Here is a 10,480-nt window from a genome sequence, read left to right as displayed (position 1 = left end):
GTGGAGAGCAACTGTTTTCAGAATGATGAGGGTAACGAATGTACAAATGCGCTTTACACAATTGATGCATGTACGGATTGTGATAAGAGTCGTATGAGCCCCCAATAAAATGATAAAACAAAAAAAAGGGAGTCTTGCCATCCTTGCCTGTAAGGAGCAGCCTGGCCTAACTTCTTCCAGTACAGATCGGTTTGTCTTTTTTTGTTGTTGTTGTTTAATCATTTTATGGGGGAGCTCTTACAAATCTATGACAACCCATCATTCAGTTGTAGTCAGCACACTTGTACATAGGTTTCCATCAACATTTCCCAAACATGTTCTTTCTACTTGAGCCCTTGGGCATCAGCTCCTCTTTCCCGCCCCCCTCCCACCCTCGTGAATCCTTGATCAATTACATATTATTGTTGTTATTTGGGTGGTTCTTTTAGCAGTCCCTAGCACTCTCAGTACAGTATTCTTCTCCAGCACCACAACTCACGTGCAGCGGTTCTGCTTTGGTCTTCCTTATTCAACGTCCAACTTTCACGTGCAGATGATGCCATGGGGAATACCGTGGCTTGGGTCAGGCACACCTTAGTCCTCAAAGAAACATCCTGGCTCTTCAACACTTTCAAGAGGTCTCATGCCACAGATTGACCTAATGCGATACTTTTTTGATCTCTTGCCTGCTGCTTCCATGAGCGCTGCTTGATTGTGGATCCAAGTGAAGACAAAATCCTTGACAACTTCAACCCTGTCTCCATAGCTCATGATGCTACCGGCTGGGCCGGGGGTGAGGATATGGGTCTTCCTTACATTGTGTTGTCATTCGTACTGAAGGGAGTGGGGCTAGCACACAGGACACTCACTGAGAAACCCTAGTGAGCAAGACTGTGTAATCCTGAATGGTGTTTCTGGGAAAGCCAGGCGTCCATGCAGCTCTGCCCTTGGCCTCCATGGTCCTCTGAAAGCAGCCGGGGCCTGTTCCGAGGCCATCCTTGTTGGCCTTGAGAGCACACTTTGTCAGAAATCCAGGAATTTCTGGGGATTTGGGCACTCATGTCTCCAAATGCCAGCCGATGGGAATTGGGGGATCCAGGGGCTTTATGACCGTGGACAGCCAGGCTTAGCCGTAGGTTCCTGTGAACACCTGGATGCATCTATGACTAGACATGCACCTGTGTGCATGTCCATGTGTATCCAAGTATATCTGTGTGCTAGTGGACAAGGGCATGTGTGTGTGTGTATCTTGATCCAGACAGTTTCACCAGCACTCCATTTCCGTATATTCTGCATGCAGTCTGTGAGCCCACAAGCCACTCTGTATCACACTGCCTACCTCTGCATCTGTTTGCCTCTGAACTTAGCCATCTGCACCATCGACAATTCTAGAGCCGTGCTTGCAAGTACACATGGTTTAAATTCACAACCCAAAGCCCAGGTGTACACCTCTCTCCAAACATCCCTGGCTGTCGATGTGCCTTTCTGAACAACCATGGATTCAGGCATGTGTCTATGCAGACACTGCATATGTGTGACACGTCTGGGTGCCCTTGAGAACACCCATGCCCTGCCCCGTGTAATTGTCCACCATGTCCACTGCCTGTATCTATGGACACTGCTACACTGCCCGCAGTAGCAACTGACATCTGTGTATGCTCTGCCAGCTGCCCTTTGAGGTCTCCCCGACTGACTAATGAGCATTGCAGTCGGTCCTGGAATGCTTCTGCAGAACCGACGCTTTACTAAGAAGGCCGGGCTCCATCTGAGGTCACCTGGCACTTATCAGGGCTAATGGAGCCAGCCCCGGCCAGTGCGGCCGGGGAATCCTGGCCTCCTGGTCCTGCTGGAGTGTACTGACCTGATAGAAAGCTCCCCTCCTCCTCACTACACCAAATATCCCCGCCAGGGCCTGTCTTCCAACTCTAAGTCACGTTTTGAGATAGGCGTAGGACCCCGGCACCACCCTGCCATCCCACAAAGGCAGCACCCCCAGACTGGTCATTGTCCTGAAGGCAGCATCACTCTCACGGGCATGACAGCGAGGGCTGCATTGCCAGACTTGCCGTTATCCTGATGCTGCCTCACCAGACCCGTCTTCACAAAGGCTGAATCATCAGAGAGGCCCCGCACTACGGCTGGACACTCTATTATTGAGGCTGGAAAGTAAAATTTGAGGACAACATGTCCTCCTTGGCCGGCATTCACCACTCCTTTGTGTGGCGCGTGCTGGAGGAGGCACGGGTGGGAAGTGATCCTAAGGGTCTCGGTGAGATGCCAGTGCTGGGAAACCAGGGGGGGGGGCCTGGAACCATGCCCCCGGGGGAGAGTGACCATAGAGCAGGAAACCATGGATCAAGATTTGGAACCCCTCCCTCTGGATGCACCACTGCTGAAGTGTTGGGGGAGACGTGGTGCTTGGAGCCGGGGGGCCTTCCCGGTTCCCCCTGGAAACAGTAGCTCCTATCACACCTCTCCGATCTCTACCAGGGGTCTCTGCCAAGACATACCTTGAGAAGAAGCTTTTCCTGCCTGAGCAGGTCTTAAATCGGAAGGCGTCACAGCATGCCAGGCCCTGGCATAGGCCACACCCTCAGCCGTGTTCTGCATGCATGCCCCATCATACCTGGACACAGGCATGCCTCCCTATGCTCAGCCATTCCTCCCACTAGGAAAACTCTCCGACTGCCTCAACATGCCGGACGTGCCTGGGGGCACATCCCTGCGCCCCGTGAAGATCATGCAGGGACAGCCTCCAGCCCACCTGGGCTCAGCCCGGCACGCTCTGGGAGGCAGGCGGCCCGCCAGCTCAGCCAGAGCTTGCACGCTGTGGCCACCTTGCCCTTCCGGATGGATTGATGGGGCGGCGGGGAGAAGAGGTTATAAATTAAACATCGAGCCGCCATCTGAGCACCGGGCTCTGCCATCCACTCATTGACTGGTCCTTTCCCAGAAGGCTGTGGGACCGCAGGGTGGGGGAGAGGGCAGGGAAAGTGGCTCACTTAATTAATTAGTCCTAATTGAGATAGCTTTGTAAATATCCCTTTCTTGAAGGACACGATCCCGTATGTTTCCTGGGAATTTGCCGCCTCAATTTGTCTCCAGCCCTTGAGTGTTGCAAAATGACAAGAAAAGAGAGTTCTCCAAAGGCTGCTTGAACCTTCGCTGTGCGCTTCTGACAATGACAGGGGCACTGGGGGTGGGGGTGGGGGGTGCAGGCAGGAAGGCCCCGAGATCCAGACGTTGTGACAGGCACAGAGAGACATGGGCAGGGAGGCCCAGAGACAGCTAGATAGACAAGCCACACCGGAGACCTGCTCCGAGAGAGATAGAGACTTCATGACAGGGAGGACCAGAAGTAGGGACAGATGGACTGACAGCTGGGCCGACAGACCTCACTCTGTCTTTTCCCCACCTCACCCTGGCCTCCCCATCTCCTGGGCAAACCAGCCACTGCAGCAACAGCAGCAGCAGTAGCAACAATCAAGCCTGATTCCTCTTTGGCCCCAGCTCCCCTCCCTTCCCTCTCCCTCCCCCGATCACCCCCGCAATCATCTCCCTTGTTTGAAATGAGCTTCTGCAGCTGCAGCCCAGACAGCTGTTCCATCCTGGAGCTGGCAATGGGGCCTGACGGCTGGGTCCTAGAGGGATGCCCTCCTGGGGGGCAGGGAAAAGTGGAAGAGAAGGGTGTCTGCCTGAAGCCTGGGTGCTGGCTCCCAGCCCCAGCATCGCCCAGGGTGCAGACACCCAGCCTTCTCTGGGACCTTCGAAGGCTCATGCCCGTCTGGCACATCTTTCCCTCATTGAATCCTTCCGACCACCAGCCCCAGCCCTGGCTCTGTGCGCTCCCCCCCACCCCTGAGACTGTGACAGGATGGGCCATCTGGAGACAGAGTCCCAGACAAAGATGAAAATGAGATAGGACAGAAATACCAGCAGAGAGGCGACTGCGTTAGCAACGAAGGAGATGCACACAGACAGAGAACCAGACAGACAGACACACAGAGGAGCTGAAACCAATTCCGACACAGAGGGTGGAGCAGAGAGAGAGGGGGGCAGAGGCAAGATGGAGAGAACGGCAGCGACCGTGCGCGAGAGAGGCAGGCAACAAGGCATAAGCAGAGCGAGCCCGCGGTATTCAGTCAACAAACCTTCACTGTGCTGTGGATACAGTGAAGACACGGAGAAGGATTCCGGTTAGCGGAGGAGACCGAGAGGAGGCAACAACGCCGAGGAATCCCTAGGGCCACTTCAAAGGCAGATACATCAAGGATGAGACAGATGGGTAGAGACTGGAAACCGAGGCAGCCCCCAGCCCCCTGCCCCATGCATGGCCTCAGTCCCCTCTCCACTCTGACCCCCTCAGTCTCCCATGGCAGCCCCTTCCCTACCCACCACAAACACACCAACCCTGCAACACAGCTGCTCCTCTTCCTTGCCCCGCTTTGCTGCCTTTCTCCACAAAGGAGCCGGTGCCCAGGGCCGGAGGTAAGAAGGATGCCGGGGCCCTGAAAGGCTCCGGCAAGATTCAAAAAGAAGGGGAGACTGCCAGCGCCAGCATGGTCCATGGCCCAGACCACCCCCCTGGGCAGCAGCCTGTGGCCCTGTGGGCCGGGTCCAGGGGAATGGTCAGCACCAGGCTGCTAGGCAAAGGCCTATCTCACCAGACCCACAAACACAACCCCTGCTTTCTAGCCCAATACCTTCACACACCTGTTCTCTGGACCTCTTTCTCTCACTGCCTTTGCTTTTGCCTTACCCAAGGTCCCTGGGTGGTAGAAAGGGTTTGGACGCAAAGACTGGGATCCACAATCAATGCTCCTGGCAGCAGCATTCCAGAGCTGCATTGAGTCAATCCGCTGCACAAGACTTCTTTAAAGCGTTGAAAATCAGGGATGTCACTGTGAGAACCCAGGTGCACCTGACCTGAGCCAGGGTATTTTCAATGGCCTCCTATGCATGTGAAAGTTGGACATTGAATAAGGAAGACCGAGGAAGAATCAGTGTGTTTGAACTGCCAAGAGAACAAACAAATCTGTCTTGGAAGAAGTATGGCCAGAGCGCCCCTTAGCGGCAAGGATGGCAAGACTCTGTCTCCCATACTTTGGGCACGTTGTCAGGAGAGACCAGTCCCTGGAGAGGGACACCATGGCTGGTAGAGAGGCAGCAAAAATGAGGAAAGCCCTCAAGGAGATGGGTTGACCCCGTGGCTGCGGCAATGAGCTCAAGCATAGGAAGGATTGTCAGGAGGGCGCAGGACCAGACAGGGTTTTGCTTTGTTATGCACAGTGTCAGCACTGACTCAACGGCAGCTAACAACAACAACAACTAGCCTAGGGATTGGCCATTTGAGCTCACCCAGAGGCGCTCACAGCAAAGAAAGCCCAACGGGGCAGTTCTGCTCGGGAGCTCAGGGGATCATCAGGAGGGCGAATGGATCAGGCGGCCATGGGGGTGGCTTCTTTAGGCTTTCCTCTGACTCATCCTTCCTGCCTCAGATGTAACTGCCACCCCTCAAGGAAGCTCTCCCGTCCACACCCTTGCTTGCATCCAAATGCTCTCATAGCTTCTCCTCCGTGGCCTTTACACTAACGTTGTAGGTAGCCATTTGCACGAGTACGTACATATATGTTTACTGTCTTCACGTGAAGCTTCAGAAGGGAAGGGACCACGTGTGTCTGTTCACCACCACCTTCCAGCCCCCAGCACAGCGATGGCAGCAGAGGGCACTCCGTGACAGCTAGGGAGGGGACTCTATCCTTCAGTGGCAACACCACTCCAGTACCTTTATAGAGGACGTTGACGGCATGTATGACCATTGTAGAGCAATTCAACCATGGGCGGATTAACAAGCCAGGATAGGAAAAACCATTTGAATGGGTGTTTCGGGGCCCTGGGAGATGACTCAGTGGGCACAGAAACTCAGCCAGGTTCAAAGGAGTCATTCAAAAGGTGAAGGGGCAGAGGTCTTGTAGGGCAGAATGGAGACCACTCAGGAACTACCTACCTCCAGAAAGGGGAAGAGGAATCCTTGGATGGTGCAAAGGGTTAAGTGTTCAATTATGAGTCAAAAAAGAAAGAAAGATTGGGGGTTAAACACCCCCAGAAGTACCTTGGAAGACAGGTCTGGTACACTGCTTTCGGGAGAAAGTCACAGTGCAGGAAACCTGGAGTTTGAGGCTGCACCCCTGGGGCCGCCATGAGTCGGCGTGAACTCACGGGAAACTAACAGCATCAACAGCATGGGAAAGCCACCAGGGAAGCACGAGAGAGGCAAGGCCCCCGATGGCCCGGCGCTGTCATTCGGGGAAGGTAAACAGAATCATCCTCAGGACGGTTTCAGCTGGTGATGAGCACTGAGCAGTGATGAGCACGGAGCGGAAAATGGAACAGCAGGTTCCTGTAATAGGGGAGAGTTCCTTTCGCTGGGGTGGTTGGGGGAGGTCTCTCCGAGGTAACGTTAGAGCTGGGGCCTGGAGGGTGAGAATGAGCTGGGTGGGGAGGGTGAGCTGAAGGCGGGGGAAGCAAGCCCCACGTTCCAGAAAAGGGAGCGAGGAGTGCTTCTCGGGATGGGAGATCGGTGCGAGAGCAGAGATGCGGGTCAGCAGGGGCTTGGGATCATAGCAGTGACAACAACAGCCATGGTGTTGTGGCTAGCTGCCACAGAGTCAGCCCCAATTCCCGGTGACACCCCGCGCAATGGAAACCAATGCTCCCCGGTGCTGCACCAGCCTCGTGGTGAAGGGCAGACCCAACCACGGTGATCCTCCGGGTTCCTCCCTGGCTGCGTTTCCAAAGTAGACCAGGACTTTCTTCCCAGCCAGTCACTGTCTAGAAGGGCCAGCGACACCTGCTTAGCTGCACAGCAACCCACAAGCCTCCACGGACAGACGTGTGGTGGCTTGACATGAAGTTCTGGTCAGGAAGTGAACCTGGCTCCCCGGAATGGAAGGGGCGCATTCTACCGCTGAAGCACCGCGCGGTGGTTGGCTCCCAGCAAGTCAATAGCACAGAGGAGGGCTGCCCCACAGGGTTTCCCAGGCTCCTCATCTCTATGGGAACAGGTTGCCAGCTCTTTTCTCCCAAAGAGCAGAAAGGGGGTTCAAACCGCCAGCCTTTTAGGTAGGTGGTTGTTAGGGGCCATGGAGTCGGTTCTGGCCCATAGAGCCCCTATGTACATCACAGGGTCGTGCGCCTGCCTGGTCCTGCGCCCGCCTCACAATGATTCTTGTCTTTGGGCCCATCGTGGCAGCCTCTGTGTCCAGCCATCTCCTTCAGGGGCTTCCTCTTCTTGTTGCTGACGCTCTGCTTTCCCAAGTGAGATGTCCTTTCCCAGGGACTGGTCTCCCCTGATAACGGGTCCACAGTGAGAGACAACGCCTCCCCAGCCTCGCTTCGAAGGAGCATCCTGGCTGTTCGTCGTCCAAGACGGATCTGTCTGTTCGCTTACAGTGAACCTCTATAGGCACGTTCCACGTGTCAGGCATGCCATCCGGAGCAGGCTCCTCGTCGCTCCACGTTGTGGATCAAGAAGGAGAGGCTCAACAAGACGGGCCGAGGGAGACGTCAGATTGGGTCGGAGTGAGGCGAGCACCCGTTAAGCGCGGCACATTTCAAACTCTCGGTCCAGAAGGGCTTTTTGACAATCAGGTTCTTTTGAGAAACTCACTGGACGACTGGCAGTCGTTTCCTGTTCCAAGCCTTTTCAAAGCTTCCGGCTTCCAGCCCCATGAAGGACAATCTTCTCAGACCAATTTCCACTGTGGCCTGGACCCTCCTGACGGACCGCCTCAGGCCCTCCCCTCTCCTCCCAACCCAGAACTTCGGTCTCCAGGAACCTGGACCTGCCTGCGGTCTCTCCAGCAGGGGCAGCGTACCCAGCAGGCAAGGGCTTACTTGTGCTTGCCTGCTCCTCCTTAGGGAACAACGTCTCACCTGGATTCTGCCTCATCAGGGCGGTGGGAAGCATGTGCACCTTCCCGGCAGACGACTAAGTTGGCGCAAGCCAGCGCAGGCTTACCTTGCTCAGTGGGCACTCCATCCCTGCCAGGGACTGTCCGTCTGAAAAGAGGCTCTGATCCTGCAGGAAGGTGCTGTGGGCTCTGGAGAGAGACAGGTGCCGACCTGATCTACAGGCAGAATCTCTTATGGGTTGTGTGCACCCGGGCCGAGCAGCAGGGAAGAGAGGCGTTTGCAGGGAGGGGGGAGTGCGGTTGTTCACTACAGGCTAGTTGTGGGCAACTGAGCACCGGGAAGAGAGTGTCTGCAGGCAGATTCTCCATTCTCGTGATTGAGGAAGCCCGGGAGTCCGGGGTTCTCCGTGGAAGGAGGCCTTCACGTTTGTGAGTTGGCGAAGCGTCTCAGGCACATTCTCCTAAATAAAAAGAATCCCCACAGTGTCCCCCCATAATACTGCTACCTTCATGCTACCTCTGCTAGGCTCATGGCTGATTACTATCTGCCCCGCAGCTTTATCTATAGGAACAGACATGCTGCTCCGGTTCTCCCCACTCAAGGGACAGTCACTCCCCTCTACCTGCCCCCAGCACCGGTGTTAGGTTACGGCTCCAATGAACTCAGGGACCTCTAGGGTTAAAGTACTGCCCACCTTGTTATGTAGGTAGGTGTCTGTGATTGGGGGCCTGCGTGCTCTGAGACTATATAAGTTAGTGGAAGAATACATGCTCTCTCTCTCTCTCTCTCCTGCTCAGACCTGGCTACAGCGAGGACATGAGCACCCCAAAACTTTTGTCTGTCTTTGTATTTCTTCCCTTCCATGACACGACCGTTCCTTAGGATCCATCTGGCTGTGGGCTGGCTCCCCCAGCGAGTATGTAAGCATAAGCAAGCCTCTGCTTGCCTTGCTCATTGAGCAACCTGCCCCTGCCTTCGTGCCCGCCAGAATGTTTCTTGTCTCTGCACTTTTATCCACTGTTCCTTCTGCCTGGATGCCTTTGCCCCCCACTTCACCGGGCCACTTCCTTCTCAACTCTAATACTCGGGTTGGGCCTCACCCTCACAAGGAGACCTCCATCACTCCCAGCTGGGGAGCCCTCCTCTAGGCCCCCTCCTCCCCCATAGAAATATCTCCATCATCCCACCCACTGTGTCGTGTCGTCACACGTGCTGCTGCAGAGACTGTGATCAAAGCGCAGGCAGGGACATTATAGATCTTTACATCCCATAGTCTGGTCCTTTACCTGGAGAATCTCTGGTAAGCACTCAGCCACCCACTAAACCGGACAACTCCCTGCCATCGAGCCGATCCCAACTCATAGGGACCCCAGGGGACTCATACAGACCCTGTCGGACAGGGTAGAATTGCCCTTGTGGGTTTCTGAGATTGCAGCTCCTTATGGGAACAGGAAGTCTCCCCTTTCGCCCTCAGAGCGGCTGGTGGTGTTGAAGCACTGACCTTGCGGTTAGCAGCCCAACACGTAAGCCCTCCTCCTCCAGGGCTCCTCCACCAATGAAAAGGCTGGTCATTGGAGTCCACTCAATGGCAACTTTTTTTTTTTTTTTTTAGTATCTTGCCCAGTATAAAGCTGGTGCACAATAAATGTTTCCTTACCTCTCAAGCTGGAAGCCCAGGACTGAGAGCAGGTGTGCATGTCAGCGGTGGCTCAAATCTAGAACACACTTACTTCTCTCCCTCTCCTCGGCCCCCACCGTGGTCAGCTCCATCACGGCTCACGTGGGCCTTTCCTCTCTGCACCTACAATCTGTCCCTCCTCTCATCGCAGTCAGAGGGAGACTGTGAACGCCTGGGTTGAGTCTGGACCCTGTCTGTTCAGGACCCTGCATCCCATCCCATTTCTTCGCCGCCAATGTATACATTTAGCAAGGATGTATTAAAGAAGCACCTACCATGTGCTGGACACTTGGGTTACCAGAGTCAAGAGAAAGATTTTAGAAGTAACCTTGGCCTCCCAGAGCATCAGACAATAGAAACAGTGACTTGTCTATATTGAGTACAAACCCCAGACCAAATGCACTGACGGCTGTTTCTCTCTCTCTTCCCTCAGCCCTTCCCCCCTGAAGAATTCTGTGCTCTTTGATGGATGCATCAAGGCAGCTGTTTGGGCATCTTCAAGGATTCAAATCGTGTTGCTTTCAGAATGGTTTTTGGGTTGATTCCAACTCACAGCAGCTCTATACAGGGTGTCTGAGATGGAAACTTTTATTGGAGCAGACAGCCTCATCTTGCTCCCTGGGAGCAGCTGGTGGGTTTGAACCACCGACCTCGAGGCTAGCTGTCCAATGCATCATGGCAGTGCCCCGCAGGACTCCTATAGAATCTATTAGAAAGTGAAAAGGGAGGTGGAGAAAAATCAACGGTGAAAACGAGATGGGGTGCAGAAGGAGTTGCCATTTAAATCCATAGTCCCTACAGGTCTCCAGGCATGATGTGGCTCCTGTCCCCTCTCTTTGTCTCTTCCTATGTTGTCCCTCCCTCTGCTTCAGCCACCTTGGCCTCCTCACTGGCCTCCAACCTACCAAG

This window comes from Echinops telfairi, unplaced genomic scaffold (assembly GCF_000313985.2).
Source record: "Echinops telfairi isolate 266 unplaced genomic scaffold, ASM31398v2 ScPeMD7_36;HRSCAF=134, whole genome shotgun sequence".
Classification (NCBI taxonomy): Eukaryota; Metazoa; Chordata; class Mammalia; order Afrosoricida; family Tenrecidae; genus Echinops; species Echinops telfairi.
Note: the sequence above shows the minus strand (reverse complement) of the source record.